Genomic DNA, 17,919 nt, shown 5'->3' on the forward strand with positions numbered 1-17,919 from the left:
TGTATTTCTTACTTGACTTGAAACGATAATTAATAGGGCATGAATGCTTAAATGAGTCGTTAGACATTGTCAAGCGCGACTGGATAAGGTCGTTTTAACCGCTGAATGACACTGCACTATAACATATTGGACTTTTCATTCTTATAAAGTAAATCAAGTATTTTACTCTGACTACAACCTAGCGTATGGCTTTTTGCGGAAGGGCATATTCTTTTAAATACCGCGCTTTTAACATTTAACTTCATTCTATTCAAATGAGATATTAAAAAAGCCATTGTTTCATTTGAAAAATTCGCCTTTATTTAACTTCACCAAACAACTTACGACATAAAACGCTACATTATCACGTTGCCTGTTTTTAAGTGACTTACGACAAAATGATAATTTCATTTCCATAAAATTACCTGGAACAAACGTACGCTTTTTTCATCTCCCAAATCTTACTACCTGCTGCCTTAACAACCAACTACGAATCAACTTCATACAAAGACTACTAAATTAAATCCAACAACGATACTATCAAAACCAAAAAGGTGGGAAAAAAGCTACAATTTTTGTGCCAGTGACGTATATTTTGACGTCGACTATTACGTAGCCGCGTCTGCCCTTAGACGGAAGGCGTCGGACTTGCCATGCGTAACGAATCGATCTTTATATCGGATCAAAGTCGGTCTTGTAACTAAACCTTAAGCGGCGTGTTAGCCGAGTCGAGTTATGAAGCACATAACACGCAATTACCCGAAATTACCTTCCATTACAGCTGACCGAACTGATTGCGTATCTTTCTATGCCGGAAACCTGTAACCGGGGACCCGCTATGGTGCGTTACCCATGTTCCCTGCCATGCAGACATCAAGCCGAGCATCTATCTGATTCACCAGCATTCCCCAACGCTTAAAATATCGCCGTTTACCGATGTCGCTTTTTATCGGCGCGATTTTAGTTTTCGATTTCAGGGAGAGGGCGCGCCGCTGTTCGCTAAAGATTAGTTGTCGCCGTTTTCTTTGATTCTAGAACGCGAAATCGCCTTGCTCTGCCCGCCTTCAGTTACCCCTCGAATCCGCGAACGCACGCCGGACGACCAAATGTCATAGGCCGCATCGGTTTCAGATGTTTATAATCATTTCCCAAGCGATTTGCAGCGGAAACAACACCTAACTAGATCCGTAGTTTTTTCTAAGCCTAAAACTTGTAAATTTCTATTTTTCCACACACGAGAATGTAAAGAGGTACACTGGATAAAACATATGATGCAAGTAGTTTTTACGCATTAGCTTGCAAGTTGTGTATTTGGTAGGCTAAATACATTCTTTAGCGGGCAATATACATCCAAAACAGATTGATGAATCGCTGTTAAAAATAGCTGTCATTTGTTTAAAAAAACACATGCCCTCATTGCCTTTTTATTAACTTTAATATGAGCGTTCAAGTTTTTCAAAGATTGTCACACAAATCTTGTCTAAACATTTCTCTCCTTATGTCATTTTTACTCTCCGCAACCTTCTCTTTATTTTCAGCCCCAAAATAGTTTCTAACAATCACCTCGAATTCTTCAAATAGAATCGGCCCACCAAAAAACAACTCAGCCTCTTACTCCTGCATTCGACTACGGTTAACCTTGAATCGCGGCCCGCCCACCAAAAACAGTTGTGTCAACATGTGCCAGAAACATTACTTGGTCCGTGGCACGACGGGGCGCCACGCAGAATCGGACGCCAGGCCCTATTGTCTTTCCGGGGCCCTCGCCTGCTGAGTGAGCCGCACGAATGCCTTGTTGATATATATTTACTGGACGACGGCAATAGTAAACAAAACAACTTGATTATTGGCTGGATTTCTTTCCCAAGCTTCTGACCTTGCCGCGTCCGTTCGGCGGGACTGAAGTCGCTTTCAACAGCTAACTGGGTCAGACTTTCCTCGGCGTAACGCATTTTTTGTCCTAGTTTTGCATATGACTGTACCCTCGCAATATTTCGACTGGGTAACCGAAAACCAACTGCTGCGTCTATTTCGTAAGTCTTGCTGCATTTTTTTCATCTGACCTTTGCCTAACGTTCGCACCTACTATAGGTATTCCAAAGTATGTTCCGCCCAGTATACGGGCTACTATGGCACATGCATGACGAAATCGACGTTATTTACAAACAAGTCTATGTATTTAAGTTCGTATCAAACTGCGAATACTTCAAAAGCTGTGATTGAAGTTTTTCAACAAAAACCTGTTGTTTTTAGTGTAGATATTTGTTCAAAGAAAGTTTTTATGTTTTTCAAGTTGCTTACTGAACCGGCGATAATTAAAATTGGCGGGGGATAGTTTTATTCTACTGAAATTTCTGCTAAACTGACTGAAAAACTTTGAAATTTTTACCGGTAAATTGTTCCAAAAAACGCCAAATAGTTATATCGTACAAAGCCTCAATCTTTTACCAAGTCCCCATCCAAACTCACTGACTTCGAATTTTAAACCCAGTCAACCTTAAATCTAAATAAAGCCAAAGGTTACGCCAGGTCAAAGTCATGAAAGACAGACCTTTCAATCCAACGCACAACCAAATTCGTTTGTATGCGATTAAACAAACAACACTAATCCCCGAAAGGAACACCTTTCCAACGATTGCTCTTCTACAGTCATTTCTTTGTCGTTCACTAATCCGCTGTAATCCCATCATTGTTTAAACCGCAATTGTTCCTTCTTTAATAGGAATGCGGGACCTCTGAGATGCAAGTCCATCCAATAGAATGGACAAAAATCCTAAGCAAACTTTTCGGTTTTTGTGAAATGAATTTTTTTCTGTTTTAAGTTGTTAATAAACCTCCGCACATTTAATATGGCTTGGCTTTCATAAGACTTAAAACAATGGCATACAACCTGATTTGTATTTCGCTATAACATCAACGTATGCGTCCGCTGACCCAAAAAAAGAGTTCTATCAGCTGGACGAGTGCGTCTTTTGACTTGCAATATAAAATTCCTGCACGCTTGCAGACCAAATATGTCATTTTAGACCAGGTTTCCATTCGAAATATCTAACAAATGCACACCCACGTGCGCTGCTGAATAAATTCGTATTCAGTCGACTTTTTTTCTAAACCAAAACTAGCCACCCCAAACTGTACAATTCCAGTTACCTAAAACTCATCCTGCCCTAAACAACATCTAACATGACAACTATGTACGCCTGAACCTAAAGTCAAATACTCCAAAGGTGTCGTAATCTTTTCCAAGCCGCGTTTGAAGTTTTTCCGTGCTCTGCGTGCTGGGATCTCAGGACTGAGTTTTGGGCGCAACACAGCCCAAACCTTCAACGCGCCTGGCTTGAAACATTACACCAGCGAAGCGACGCACATCAAATAGCGACTTTCGTTTTCCCTTCGCCACTTGGGCCATCACTACTCGATCCGGTTTCGCTATTCCAACGACCTTGTCCTTACCGGCGCTTCCTGAAGCACTTAAATGTGCAAGATCCCTCAGCAAGGGAAGCGAGCCCCGCAGCCGCCTGCCCTACCGCTAAACTAACATGCCCCTCAGTGAGTCACATTGTACAAACCCATTGCAAGGGTACCATGTTGAACTATTTTTCTCGTGCTGTAACAGTCAAGGTAAGGCGGCCCCATTGTTTATGTATAAACCTCCTGGAACAACAAGCCGCCTTCTGTCTGCAGTCCAGCCGCCACGCTTTAAACTACGCGGTATTGCGGTCGCTTTTTTGTATCTATGGGCTGCGCAATTCTTGTTAAGCAAGTAAAAGACCGTTCGGCAAAATTGAACTGGGTAACTGACTACGGATTAAGATAAGGTCTATAGTTTATACAGAGCTCAATGAGTTTTTAGGAGCAAGAAATAGAAGGAGTCGATATCTTTGGCTTGAACGTTCAGATAGCCAGTCTGTTGCTACCTGACTGCCATTTTGAACATTACACGTTATATACTAGAGGCCAACAACGTGTCAAAGATATACTTATTTACCAAAACGCTTTCCGGAATAACTTAACACTAAAAGCAAAGAAAACGCACAATACATGCTGATTACGCAAATATTTGTATAACGATCAATACAGTTGGTTGCGCTGTTTTCATTTTTACTTTAAACTCATTTATTTGCTGCTAAATAGGTTTGTACACAAAGGATATCGTTGCACGTCTCAAACAGCTAAAACTGATTGCCTATTGTAGCACCCTTCCAAGTGGTTTCCAAATGTGACGGTTTTATACACTTCTATGTCTGTGCTGTAAAAATACGTAGAAATAGTATTTTTCTTAAAACTGACAAAAGTAAAAGTCTGATTATTTTCCATATCCAACAAAATCGCCCTCTTTGGGTCTGTCCCGATTCACTCAAACCGGAAAAAATCGGAGCAAAAAAACTCTCCATAAGCGAAATGTTTTGCTTTTCAAGGTTCGTTGAGTCTGACAAAAACCGCGACACGAAACGCGACAACTTCAAAAGATTCTAAACGCGCGCGAGCCAGCACTTCTCGCACCCCAGAAAACATGCTTTTGATGTTCCCACCTTCGCGCACTGTCCCTCGGCAAACGCTACTTCCAACGCGAGGTAATGAAACACGGTAATAATCACTAAGCAGGAGAACGGACTGCGCCGAAATCGGACACTATAATCGCCGGATTGCTGCATCGTTTAAGTCCCGCACCGCTCTCTGCTTCTCTGCCTTGCTTGTCATTGCCAGTAAGCGTTTTGTCAGGTGCAAATCAGCTGGACATTTTCGCAAAGTGCGAGTGAAATCGTAATGTGTGTTACGGTTTCTGGATTTGGGGAAAACCTTATAGCACAAAACCGCACACTATAATATGATTAAGAGCTCGAAATCGTAAAACCCATTTAAAGCGTAACCTTGATTCATTTATTTTTGGGTTTTGGGATTGTTTTTAATGATTACGCGTTTTCTGAACTTTTATGGCCAAATCGACTTTTTGGTATAAATTAGTTATTTATGCATAATGTAAAATCGTATAATGTATAATTGTATGATATGTATAACAGTAAAAGACATTTACAGGGTAATCTTGAGTCATTTATTTTTTGATTTGGGAATGCCTTTGAACGACCACGCGTTTTTGTAATCATAATGCCTAAATCGCCTTTATGGTATGATTTTGTTTTATGAATATACTGTTGCTGCCATGCATAATGTACCAACAAAATTTCAGCTCTTCCGGCAGTTTTTTATTTCTAATATGCCAACGTTTCGATGTCCCATACGAAACACCTTCATCAGGGTAATGACATAAATTGCGAACACAAGTATTTAGAAAGCGAAAAGGGCGGCGAAACACACATACAAAAAAAGGGGGGCGGTGGTAAAAAACGCAGTGCGCACCAATGGTCGAGTGATAACACCTAGCTCAATGGTGCAAAAGCGTTTTATGTTTATAAAATACGCTCTTTATCAAACCCAGAACCACACGGCTAAACATAAATGGGCGACCAGTTCAATATACACGGTTGAAACGTTAATAATAAAATAATCTAATGTCTTGACCCCTATCCGTTGTACATACAAGGTTTTTTGACTTTTTATGTTTCTTTAATGGACTCCCCATTGCAGCGAACTGCTAAAACCCTTAAAGCGGGAAGAATCCCAGTTTAAACAGCCCAACCCTTTTTCTAACTCGTTTAAATGAAAACGGATCGCTGTATCAGATACTTACATGTGCGTTATACGCAAAGCCAGTCTAGATCTAGATTCATATTTTCCGATCAGATAAAAATTGTTTTTGTCGCATTTTGTCGTTGCACATGTGCGTTTTGCAGCTTGGCCGGAACCTTTAAAAGCTTATCGTATGCCGATGTCTGTCATTTACGCCTCTATATGCCGGTAATTGCTGAAGCCGGGACTGGAATTTAGGCCGTCAATGCTAGATGGAATAGCTCTTTGCAAGACTGCATGTGAAGTAGTGGAAGTTGTTTGTAGCCGAAATTCGAAGCGCAGTTATATTTCCCGAAAAAAATCTGTTAAAATTACCATGTTATAACCGTAATTTTTGGCTTTGTTTTAGATCGGGTTTATATTAAAGTTGAGCGACAAACTTTTGCTACATATTCTAAGAAAGTTGTTCAAATTCATGTTATAGAGCGATTCGTACTTTACAGTTTACACCCTTTGCTTATGTACGTTTTAAATTTGATTTTTGAAGGTAGCCTACAAAGCCGTTACCAAAGTAAAAATATATAAAAACACGTGTATGGACAGTTTGTCCAACTGTTACTAGCCGAGGGACTGTTCTAGTGCAACTGTGCGATTTGTTTTACCCAGTGCTGGATTAAGGGTCTATTACTCAGAAAAATTTTGGCACGCGAAGTCTTTACCTCATGGAAATAACAAGTAAATTGGCACGCGCCGCTTAAAACGTTGCCGACTCCTGTTCTATCATATAACGATTGATAAGTCCAAATGCTGCATTACAAAACCGTTCCATAACAACAATCTGACGAAGTGGCCATCCACACGTAATTTGACTTGACTCGGCTTCAGACTTATCCCAAAAATTCTCATCAGGGCAGTAATCTGGTCGTTTATTGCTCTGCTGCAGTTCATTAACTCAGCTGTCTTCCTCCGTAGCATCATGACATGGTTTTCCTGCCTCTGTCGTGCTATCATTATGTTGTGCCTTGCCGTTATTAGTCGTGCGTGGCAGAGTCAACTTACAAAGATAACTCCGATATTGTAGCGGTTTCAATTTCGAGAACCAACGTTTTTTGCGTGGGCACTGTCGGCGATTCCGTAGGATTTGAGAACAGAACGCTTGAATTTTACTCTATTCCAACTACTATGTTAAATAATACTTTTTTACAGATAAAGGCGTTATATCAAAGTTCCTATGGCTTTGGAAAGTTGACGTGTTGCGCAAAAAGCTGGTGAAAAGGGTTCTGCATTGTCGTTTTACGCCTATAGGTCCGCATAGTTTCATAGAACGGTGTTTCAGAGATTAGCGAAAACCAATTACCCAACATAACAATGCATTATCAACGTTTTTTGGAGACGGATAAAGGGAAAAGCGGTTATACTCTAAGATTTCAAACAGCGTTTAAATTTTAAGCTCATCGCTGCTTCTATATCAAATAAAAAAGTAGTGCTTTGTAAAAAAACAAAACAAAATTACGCCGTCTCTACATTTTTTCGAATCTACTTTCTAACTTTCGTCCACACCATGAAGTGTAATACGCCTTAAAAATCTCTTTAACTTTCAAATCTAAATCAAACATAACTCACATTCCGTAACGACTAGTGACTCTCTGATCTCAACATAGCTCCATGTCGGTGGCATCCGCCGAAATAAATTTGAACTTATAAGCAACAATATTGACTGCGTTCTTGAGTAGTTCTCGGTCGAGGGGCATGACCAGCGAAATTTCTCATATCCTGTCCCGCATGCATAAGCTTGAAGCTAAATCGGGTTCGAGTCTCTGACTAGTTTGGTTTTGCAACGGAAGTTCAGGTTTCCAAACAAGGTAAATGAGGGCTTGAGATCTAGGCGGACCGCTGATTGTATTTACCCGATGCACTATACGATAGCGTGCGTTTGGACTGTACGACTACACATCAGGGCCTGCTAGGATCACGGAGATGTATTTTTGGCATTTGTTACGCCAATTGCAACTGTAAAAACTCGTGTTTGATGAGCTATATAAAGCGCCAATTACATCTCATTTAAACCTTTTTCGTTCGAACCTAATGATTGCGTAATGGGAAAATGACTAAAATGGGAAATTTAACCGTGGGAAAATTAAGAAATGTTACCTAAAACAATACAATTATTTAACACAATGTCATACACAATTTGGTGTTATTTCATATAATACTGTTCTTAATTATGCCATTGGCCCCCCAAAACGTGCAAAATTTACTAGCATGCCATTTTAGAAAAGTCGACGTTTAACCGATCATAATTTGAATAAGAAAAGCCACAAACGGTTTACAATAAACAAACATGCATATAACCTATCACTGGTTATCATCCAACTGCATAATTTCATTTCTATGTGTGGAACTTTTCTTTTTTCTTACAAAGCAAGTTCTGCTTGTCAAATTCTGCTTCTTCTAATCTACACATATTCGCGTCCTGTTTGACATAAAGAGTCACATCTTACTTACAACAGCTAGCACAAACATGCTAAACCCACATAACCACCTTACACAACATACCCTGATGTCCGTATAACATTCAGTCCTCACCGTAAAGAACGAAAATAACGAAACTGTCTATGTTGTACTAAACTATCAAAAGTCACATTACTACCTTACACAACATCACCATACGTCCGTCTACCATTCGCAGCTCTCACTTTAACGAAAGCCTCACTAACCCCGAAACCCTGAACGCAGTGATCCACTCTCCTCGCTTCAGAGCTCGAGTGGGAAGGGAACAATCTGGCTGCGGGCGTACAGACATCGTCCCTGCACAAAACATGAGCACTCTATTACACGACCCACAACCTCCAGGCTCTTCTAGGTGCTTCAGTCCTCATTCGAGACCCGTGTAACACGCATTCGTATGGAAGGGGTCCGTCCCACTTGACGTTCCATACGCTGATGTGTGGCTGTCGCGAAAAATCTTCTCTCTCTCTTCACAGCGCGTTGACATTTTCAATCACAAAACTTGGCGTGCCTTAGCTGACCGCAGTGAAGGGATTTTGTGGGGATTTTTTTCGAATTTGTCGTTGTTGCAAGACAGCGTGTGTATTTCCGCAATTGATTGACCCTGCACCCAGTCTTACTATCAGTAAATTGTACTTTTTCAAGCAAAGCAATTGTACTTGTGTTATGAATATGTCGTATTGGACACACGTATCATTGTTTAAAAGGTAAAAAGCTATATCATGTGATTTTATAAACTTACACAGTCAGCAAAGGCTTATTGCAAACGGTGGCTAGGATTTTGCGTCTAGCCTAAAATTATTTCATTTCTTATGACGCATTATCAAGGCATCCACTTAATATTCAATGGGGAAATCCAATCTTCCACTCTAAGACTTGTTATCTCGGCCACGAAACAAACCAAGGGGTCTCGTCAACAACAGCCAAGTCTTACAAACGCCATACGAGCCTTTTTTGTTCCCTATTTCTTTTCGTATACCCTATGGTTGTTGCAGAGCGTCGCGCCAAATTGTCGCATCAAAGATGATATCTCTTGCGACACTCCTATCGCCTTTCTACACTCCCAGTGCTCTTGGGCCCCGAGCTAGCATCTGTCTGACCAGGTGCGTTACAAGTATTGCCTTTCATTCGATTCATATCGCCAATCCGCAAGTGTCATTGGGTAACATCGCAGCAGCCTACGCAGCGCTCAGGCTTTAGATTAGCGCTGAATGGGCCACGTTACCATGTAATATAGGGGTTCATGCCCACCCGCTCGCCGCAAACCATTTACACGGGCTTATGGTTAGCGCAGGGCCCGCCGTTTTCGGATAAAGAGTCGCCTATGTTAGTTATAAGCCAGACGCCTTAGTTGGGATCCACAAGCACCCATCGTGAGCTGTCAGTCAATGCAACTTCCCTAGCGGTGTGGGAACGAATTTTCGGTCTACAAAGTGGCCTTGATGCCTTGATTTTGATGCCGCAGCTTCAATGAAAAATTTCCATCAGTAGAAAAGCTTCTAACACAAAGACAAGGCTGCCTTAATTTGTCATGCATTAAAGCTGGTTGTTTTCGAGACGCCATGTTAAAGTCAGACCAGTTGGCACCGGGTTTATCTCCTACAGTCAAGTTGGACATTTAATGTTCCTCAGAAATTTGAGCGTTTTTAGTTTGGAAGGCTTTGACTCAGATCTTTGTTGCTATTTCATACGGCACTGCAAACCTGATACAAACTATATACGCAATTGGACCATTTCATCAATCTTTTTGTTTTAGCGAATATTTTAAAAACATACTTTTTACTGTTAATTGTTGCAATGGTGCAAGGTGAATTAAGATTTTAAAAACCACAAATTTTACAACAATGTGGAAAATATAGACTCTATTTTGTATTGTCTTTAGTGCAATTCAGTCTAACCTTGGACTCCTACATCGCAAAGAATATTAAAAACACTAATTTATGAGCAAAATCGAAACTTAGTTTCTTGCGAACGTTAGGCTTATGTTAAATAGGCTTTTCAACGTTTCCTGATGTGCTGATACTCGTTTAAAGTTAAAACTTTCGAAAAAATCGCTTCAAACATTATCACAAACAAAACGAAATTCCATTAGCTCTGAAAACATTGGCACACCATAATATCTTAGCCACCTTAAAATCCCTCGTATTATTTTTTGTCTCACTTTGACCTCGTATTGATTTTGAAACCTAAACTATCATGCCCCGAAGTAAGGCATCTACACTATGTACAACAATGTCCTAACATTATAACATAACTTGTCAACGGAGACGGGTGGTCAAGTGGTCACATACTTCCGTCCAGCGCGGCCGGACAACTTGTAGCAGCGCATAAGCGGTCATTATGAGATTTGCACGTCGCAAACTTACACAGGTAACTGTTTCTATTTTCGCTGCCGATTTCGCTTGAATTCTTCTCCGTTTTCCAAGTATGCCTGCCCTGTGAGTAACAGGATGTCACTCAAGGTCACTACATGGACGTTTGGTCATTGGCTGTAATTTGGTATTTACTATTTATGACCGCTAGTTGACCACTTGCACTGATTCTGCTCAGCCAGTTAACTTTGTAGCAAAACTAGGCTATGCACTATAAAAGTGACCAAATTGTTAAAAAACATCTAACAGAACCTATGTCGCTTTGTACGTTAGTCTATATTGTCCGTTAAATTCGTCATTAAACTTATCTAACAAAACTGTCTAATTTTAACGAATTATTCCATATACAGCTAATATATAACAACACTTGGTCTGACCTTCATATTTTTGGTTTGGCATTATTTTAACATGAAAACTGATCGTGCAAACAATTCTGTTTGATATTTTACCTCCGACAACTTGTAATATTCGCAACGTACTGTGCTGAAGCAACTTCTGTTGATAAATTGCCGATTTTAACATAAAAAACAGAATTCAATGCGCCAGAGCATAACGCAGCACTCACAGTGGTGCCGTTGATATATGTGTTATATTGATATCTGGTTCCCAAATCCAAATATTATTTACCGCGAAATGTATATCTTTAGTTGACCTACAAGTTTCTACATCAAATAATTGTACTAACCAAACTGAACAATATATATCTTCCAAAGTGGCAAACTGAAACAATATTCGTCTCAGATCATTATACCTTTTTACTTTACTGCGTACAATCAACCCCTTAATACATTAAGCAGCTAAGATAAACTTCTTCTAAAAACACCTAACATTTCTACTGTAATGCAGCACCCAAAATCAATGCATCGCAGTACAAACAAACTCAAAAGTCTCAGAAAGACCCCCGAAGTGCCCTTTCTATTGGGGGACAGCATCGTATGTGGGGTTACGGAAAGAGGGTGTTGACATTCAATTCACCCCTCACGGACCGCCAACGGGGACAATAGGAACGCTGTTACTGTCAAGTCTCTCGGCACGCGTAAGACCACGGCGTTTACAAAAGTACCATATAGTGTTATAGTGCTAAGGGCGACGTGTTTACAGTTTCGTGTGTGCAACAACTTGTGTCATTGTACTTTGCTGCACGAGACTTTGTTTGCATCTTGTCGTTTTAGGTCGCAACGTGCCTCCATAGTAAGGATTAGCCACTTGACGAGGGCGACGGCCTTCAAACTGTGTAAGTTTGATCGATAACCCATGGCATGCTCAAAACGATGATATTTGACGTAAGTTATGTTTTATATACACACAGTTTTAAAATAGTGGCCCCTCAAATCACTGATGATGACATGGAAATTTGCCAAAAAAATTGAATAATAAAGCGTGCCGCTGTTTACGTCTATATGGCCGTTAAATTCGTCATTGAACACACAGTTTTGTTTTCGAATTTGATAGTCCATTTGTAAAACGTTGTCCCAATTCCACCCGCAGAACTTCAAAGGCATTGAAAAACAGCTACGACGGGAGTTGAAAAGCAGTAAAAGTATGTCATCTATGAACCAAATTGGTAATGAAGTGAAAAAAAATAGTTTGTAATTTAAACTGATCATTCGCGCTGGTTGGCTCGACTTGCAGTACTTTACCGATGATAACAATATATTTTACACGAATAGGGAATTTCTCACAGCAAAAAATCATAAAAAAGAATTTCGACCTATAATTGAAAAGCTGGCTTAAGCGCCTGGTAACCTTTCAGTATCTATTTCCAATTTCAACGTCTTTGTCGTTTACGTCAAATGGGATTGTTGTTGTCTTAGGTACGCTATTTTAGGTGGGCGTTGGATGCACTTGTGACTTTAAGCTCGATTTGGAGACATGAAAAACTAACCACACATGTACGTAAGAATAGTGAGCTAAAACAATCTGGTCACTCGAGATTAGGTAAGAACATCACATACAAACATCACTAGGAGGGATCGGTATAACAGGCCTGGGTAAACATGATCACCATAGTGCTTTGATTTTTCAGACAAATCAGGACCAAGTTGAATGATACTTTCTCGTGTTGCTTATATTTTGTTATTGGTGACAAATTGATACTTTAGCAATCGTGTGTATAGGTAACCTCGGTGCCTTTGCCAAAAATACCGATTTTTTCAAGATTTTTGCCGGTTATTGTCATCGCGGAGTCAGAAGCGTGCAAAAACACCCGGGAAGGAGCGGTAAAAAATGAAAGTCCGAATAATTCGTGACCAAACCATCGAAAACGGAAGCGGCATAACGGTACGCTGTAGCGCTCGAGTGCGCCGCTACAATCGTTTTTGCCGCTAGCAAACAAACCTCCGTTCGCGAGGGGGCTTCGTGGGTGGGATAGCGGGGGCTCGGGCAGAAAAAGATCAACCCGCGGGTTTCAGCACACGTGTTCCCGCCATAATTTTACAGTCACGCGGAGGCAATTGTTGACAAAGGCCTCGCAACGTTGCGTGAACGCGGCAGGTGTTGAGAATTTGGACGATTTTAATTTCAAACATCGCTTCTTTCCCTTTCGTGTTTTCAGCTTTTTAGGTCCAACGGTGCTTTAATTGAAAGCCCTAACGAAAAAGGGGTCTGTTTCGGTGGTCGCTCTGTCGTGTGGCTTAAATCTTTCGTCCAAATCAGATAGCGAACCACTTTGGTCTTCATTGGACCCTGTCAAAGTATTCCGGCTTATAGGGCTGGAATGGAAACGTAAAAGTGCTCGCTGCTCTTTTCAGGTTTCACTCTATTGGGTAAAGTTTACGTGAGTCTTTTGCCGGCATGGTATTTTTAGCCTAATAAACTGAAATTTAATTGAAATAAAGGATTCGAACAAAAATCTTCTTTTGCACCAATCGACATTAATTATTTCGACTCGAAAAATCATTTCTCCGAAGAAACAAATAACTTGCTCTTAGATTGTCCAGACGGTTTTAGTGGCTTTGGTTAAACCACCAACTTGTTGTTTATGTGTATGTTAAGTATAGGTTTTATGGTTTATTAAGATTTATGGTTGTTCTTAGTTGGTGACATTTAGGTTTGTGCAAATGTGCGATTTTATTTCATACAGTCAATATTTTTCAGGGAAAAATCTCGTTTTTTCGACAAATGCGGTACCATCGCGGTTAACAACGTATCCTGTCATCCTTCTACCAGTTCAACATAAACACCCACACCTCAAAACCGATTCGAAAAATTCCGATCAAAAATTCAATTTTGAGCTCCAACACCCCAACACCCCCTCAAAATACCCTCCTTCCCGCAAGGACCAAAAGCCTATGTCCCAGTTACCACTTCCCATGACTTCGAATCTCCTCGCATAAACAAGAACCCCGACATGCGATGTTTAGCTGGAAGGGCTGAACCCAAACATGGGCCGCATTGATCTAACCCCCTTCCTTCATCACCCCTTCAAACCCCATGCAGGGGTCTAGTTCCAATCACAGCTGACGTTTTGTCGTTCTCACTGCCGTTCCGATTGACTGATTCGCTGTGACGTAGACATGAAAGTGACGTATTTGATGCTACGACAGATATTTAAAAACGTAAGAATTTTTTGAATTAACAATTAAAACGTGCAATTATACCACAACTATCACACAGTTGATCGGAGTTTAAATTTTAAACCAATCTCCGAACGTATACTGGTTTTAAGAATTTCCAAGCAATCGTATCCGTTTAAAACAACTTTTTACTTTCGGATTTTCTTTGATTTTGGAGTTATTTCGTAAGTTCAAAGTCATATAGAGGTTAGATTTTTTATTCATAGCAAAACTTCTCGCATTTTTTGCTGGTGATGTAAGCCAAAAGATCGAGTATTGAAAATACAATTGGAAAGAGAATGTTAAAGTTAAATTATATTGGATAATTGCTCATATATTTACCTAAAAAGGTTGTTAAACATGTCTAACATACAAGTGCATGTAAACACACTAGCAAGTTTTGGGAAATAAGTTTATACAAATCGGTCACAAACAACGCACGTGAAAGTGAAATCTTATCGTGATTCAGCTTTTTATTATCAATCAGATATTGAGGGGGTGGTATAAGCCGGTGGGGTGATCCGTCTATATCGGGCTGTCCCGAGACTAATTCGCGTGACGTCTTTCGTCGCTCCCTTTGTTTACCCCAACAAAGCCCATGGACCCGCGGCAGCAAGCAGTTGAAATGAAAAAAGTTTACCAAGCAAAAATCTGTATTACAAAATTATTCAGTAAATTTTCCATGCGACTAACAAGTCAAGCATTGACAAACTCACGAATAAAGTGGTTGGTTTGGACATTTAAACGCTACATGCATACACATTTCGAACTAGCAAACGAAAGAACAGCAAGCACATAACTTTATCAAAAAATACCAAACCGGTTGGCAACTTAAACTTTTTTAAACTGGATAATGGTATGGATCAGTTGCTGGCACATCGATATGCATTGTACAATAATTTGTAATATACTATCAAAGGTAGTGTTTGTTTATTAGTGCAATTGTGTCGATATGTGTTTTTTCATCAAACAAAATATACTCAACTTATAGTAATGTAATGCAAACTCGCCTTAACAGGCATGGATGCAATTTGTAATTATGTAAAATAAAACGTTTACAGTTTCAACACTTAGGTTTACATATAACCACGACAAGAACAGGCCTATACAGTTTCTGCACACATTCGAATTAAAGCATCATTAAACAAGTCAATATAGCCCAGGTGCTTGTGCAGTTACCCGTTAACACTACGAGACGAATCGTGACACAAGCAATCCCAAACCCATGCACTTATCACCTAAATTACGGTGACTAAACTCCAGATAAACAAACCTCTACCTCCGTGTAACCCAAATAGGCCTTCATCAGTCAAATGATTCCCTGAATTACTTCTACACTTTCCCTTTAAGCACAGAACGTGGTGGAATCTTCCAGAACAACGCCGTTTCGGACCCTTTTCTATTTAATCCCTTAAATCCAGTAGCAAATATTTAAGTTAGCTCGGGTCCTAGGTACACTGTGCGTGTGTCATCTTCGCATCGTGTTGTTGCTTCACTTTAAATGCTAAGGCATGTTACTCTATACCAGTGGTTCTTAACCTTTTGGTGCTAATACTCCTTAAGCTTTTGTGAAATGAATTCTTACTCCTAGTCCACATTTACCTAAATGAAGCAAATTGAATTATTGTTGATGGCATGAAACTCTATGGTAAAATTAACAGCTTTTTACACATTCACTGGTGTTTATGCATGTTGTTCGCTGACAAAGTCATTCTATTTCTGCCTTAATATTCCGCTTATATTTATAAAAAAAAATTTACAATGGCAAAAGGGCACAGTTTCACGAACAGTTTTTAAGCTAGCAACAATAGAACTTTTTTGATGATGCTTGTGTCCAGTAATGTGGTATACCTAACGATTGAAAAGGACTAAAAGTCACAAGCCGGCCTTTATAACAGTGCGGTATCACAAAGTTGTAATCTGGCTTAAAAATTGGGCCCTGAACCCGAAATTTTGGTGACCCAAAAGTTGATTTATCAAGCTGAAATTACGATGTAAAGTCCAGTCTAAAACAACACGTTTAATTCTAACTAGAACCCGAACTGACCCGGCTTACAAATCTGTAGTAACACACACTACAAAAATTTCTCTGTTACATGTTCTTACTTTTCCTCTCAATACGTAGAACAAACAGCAAGGCAAAGGCTGATACCCCCAGAATCAAACCCAAGACGAACGATGTTTCTATTGTCAGTCAAATCACTTTGTTTTCTTTCGATTTTCCCAAGACCAACATCAACGTTTATGACGTGCAGCAAGTTAATGTTGTGACGTCTGTTCGGTCAAGTTCAAGTCGGATCTACGTTTAATGTTCTTTTGTTGCATATTTTATTGCCAAAATTTGTCTCCTAATCTCTTTTGAATCCTGTGTGGTCTGTATAAAGATGTGGCCAATCCCCGCTTTGCAGAGTTTAACGGTGTTTTTCTAGTACTTTGTTGCTGGCTTCTGCCATTTGATACCATTTTTGATGATGATAGGCATGTAAGAATGGCCTTTGTTGCCAGTATTGTAAGCAACAGTAACACAAAATGCTTAGAACACACATGTTTTACTGAGAAAAGTAATTCATAGAAACGGATCAAGCCAGTAAATGGTAAGTAAGTTGCAAACAGTGCACACTGTTTTGACCTCCTATTAGGTCTTATCCGTGCAGCTGGTAACAAGACCTATGCTGTATTGGCTAGTGCTGCCATCTAACGGCTACAGTTTGTTGGGAGGAATAGGCTGAAAGCCATTCCTCACCAATCCTGTTCGATGCCACAACTGGGCATAAACCACAGAGAAAACTGGTTCATAATGGGCAAGCAGACAATGCATGCTGTTATATCTGACTTGTCAGCCAACAAAAGGCGAACAAACTAAAATACCCATCATAACGCTACCCTGCGACTCTTACACTGACCAACATTTTTTTTGTTTAAGTCGCGTTTTTTATCTTGGTCAACTTTATGTGATGTGAACAATTCGTTTCACGGGTTCGCGTAACGTCGCAAATGATTCGAAGAACTTTCTGTTCCTCTCCATGAAGACTTGCATGAACTTATTTTCTGCGTCAACATGGAAGAGAAAGATTAATCACTTAGCATAACAAACTAGAACCTATCTTCAAGATAATAATTTTAATGCCAATATCTTTACGATTAACCCACATAAACCAGGTAATTATTTTTGCATTTGCAGGTGTATTTTTTCAAATTTAAATTACTTTAAAGCAATGGTTCTCAAACTTTTTCATTTTTTTTTCAAAACGGTCCCTTTGTCATTATTTCTCGCGGTCCTTAAGCCTGAATGTGTATTTCAGAAAAACGAAAGTTAGTTGCAGGATTTTAGCTACATATGCAAAATTGTGCATAACAATGATTCAAAGACGACATCACAGACAAGACAAAAAAAACATTACAATTTTGCGCGAACAATTGCATTTTTGTTAGTTGTCATGCAATAAAGGCTATCGTTTAGAAATGGAGACGGTCTATTCTCACTTTTACTTTGATTTAAACGTATTCAGTGGCACAAACTGACGCCAAATAAGATTATAGAATTACTTCAATCTTTTCGCCCCCCCCCCCCCAAATTTGCCTCACGGACCCCAAACGGACCGCGGACCCCAGTTTGAGAACCGCTGCTTTAAAGCGTCTTGTAACTCGGTGATTGTTGCAACTACGCTTGTAACAGGTGATATAGAATCCAGATTGACTCGTCAACATTTGTTTCAATCACAGTCGTATTTGGCACTCTGCTTCACATCCTCTCTAGCAAATAAATGGCCTTTTTTATCTCTTGTGTGTGTCTAAATGTATGTTTTAAGCAAGGGCTCAACAAAGTTATTATCGTCTCTAAACTAAATGCACGCAAGGCTCAAATACTTGGGAGTTTT

The sequence above is a fragment of the Phallusia mammillata genome, chromosome 4 (genome assembly GCF_965637545.1).
Source record: "Phallusia mammillata chromosome 4, kaPhaMamm4.hap1.1, whole genome shotgun sequence".
NCBI lineage: Eukaryota > Metazoa > Chordata > Ascidiacea > Phlebobranchia > Ascidiidae > Phallusia > Phallusia mammillata.